Here is a 1743-nt window from a genome sequence, read left to right on the forward strand (position 1 = left end):
TAAGCTTGAAGCTTGTGTATAGGATATGAAAAATGGAATTTTGTAGCGTATGAAAAATGACATGCCTGACCGGCATTCGAACCCGGCACCTCCAGATGAAAGGCCGGGATGCTACCACTCACGCCACGGAGGCCGGCTCTTTAAAGTTATTCTAGTTATAAAATCCACATTCAGATCTGTATACGCAGAAAATCTACGAAACGTAGACCAATCCTTGACACAATGTGTTACAAAGTAATGCGTGGGGATTTGTTAAGGAATACTGTTCTGTGTCCGGCAACAGCTCAACAAACTAACTGAATTGACTAACCCGTAAAGCCGGGATAAGCCCTCGTAAATACAAATATAACAGGTTTAATTTCCATGTTTTCGACAAGTTCCATATTATCATTCATAAAAGTTATTTTGAAAACTATAAATAAATGAGTTTATTTTTATTAAGCTCTACGATCAAACGTAACCGAAAAAAAAACACAATATGTTTTGAATAAAGGTGCATATGAACATTCTATTAATACTCTATACTACTACACGATGAAATTCTGTTGATATTTCATTAAAATAGCCTAATTAAATTTTAAATGATACACCAAGCAGGGTAGTAAATCCATTTTAAAAAAAAACCAACTTAAGTCTGAAAGAAAACGCTATGCTCGTTAAAGAGGAAAAAAGTGAGAGGACCTACTTATTTCAAAATAAAATGCAGTAATGAAGCTCCTCAGATGAAAATAAACTAAAGAGCTTGCGCTTTATTAATGAATAGCTAAATGGTGCTCTTTAAAATGGTTTTTAAACGGTAATGAAATATAAAAAAAACATACAAAATACCTTATATCAAAATATCTATTATACGAATTCATACATCTCATGTGTCATACATTTCTATAAAGCGTAATTTTTATAAACACACACATGCGAACTCCTAATTATTAAGCTATAAATGTATTCAAAATAGGAGTACTTGTCACAATGAAAATAGTACAATATACTAAAGTTTGCCTAACAAATAAAACACAGGTTTATGATATTTTATCAATAGACGAACACGTCATTATTGAATTCTATCTACGTATGTATGTGTGTGTGAACACTTTTTGTCCCAAATTTTGATTCTGATTTCGGATTCTGATTAAGCATTGTTAGAGGATTACAAAAACACACGATCGGCCGGTGGGTTCACCTAAAAACGGCTGCCAAAATTAATTATTTTTAATAATCATTACGCAATAATGGTGTAAGCTATCAAGCTGTTTCAAACGCACTAGTGTAAAATTTACTAAAATAAAAAATGAAGAATTTTTTGAATCAAATGTAAGACCTCAAAATGGCGGAAAAGCTAACTTTTTAATAATTGAAAAAAGATATGCCATAAAACCACCAAAACACGAAATAAATAAATTAATATTAACTTACGTTTATAGCGTAAGTAGATGCTAAAGATAATAATTTTGATAGAAATGAATTAATAACTGAGTGAACAGTAATAATAAGAATGTTCATTCGTTAGATTTTACAATGATAACGGTTTATTTTTAAAATCTTCATAACCGTAATAGTTGTTTCTTTTTTAAAATTAAAATCGTGTTTAAAAAACAATGTAGGTGCCGTTTATATGGTTAGGAAAAACGCGATTTTTAAATCAAATTTTGTGTATAAAAAATTAATTTTTAAGTTTCACAATTAATAAAGAATTCCCAAAAAATATTAGCCAATATATACTGATTCTCGGAGATTTATATAAGG

The sequence above is a fragment of the Lycorma delicatula genome, chromosome 2 (assembly GCF_047948215.1).
Source record: "Lycorma delicatula isolate Av1 chromosome 2, ASM4794821v1, whole genome shotgun sequence".
Taxonomy (NCBI): Eukaryota; Metazoa; Arthropoda; class Insecta; order Hemiptera; family Fulgoridae; genus Lycorma; species Lycorma delicatula.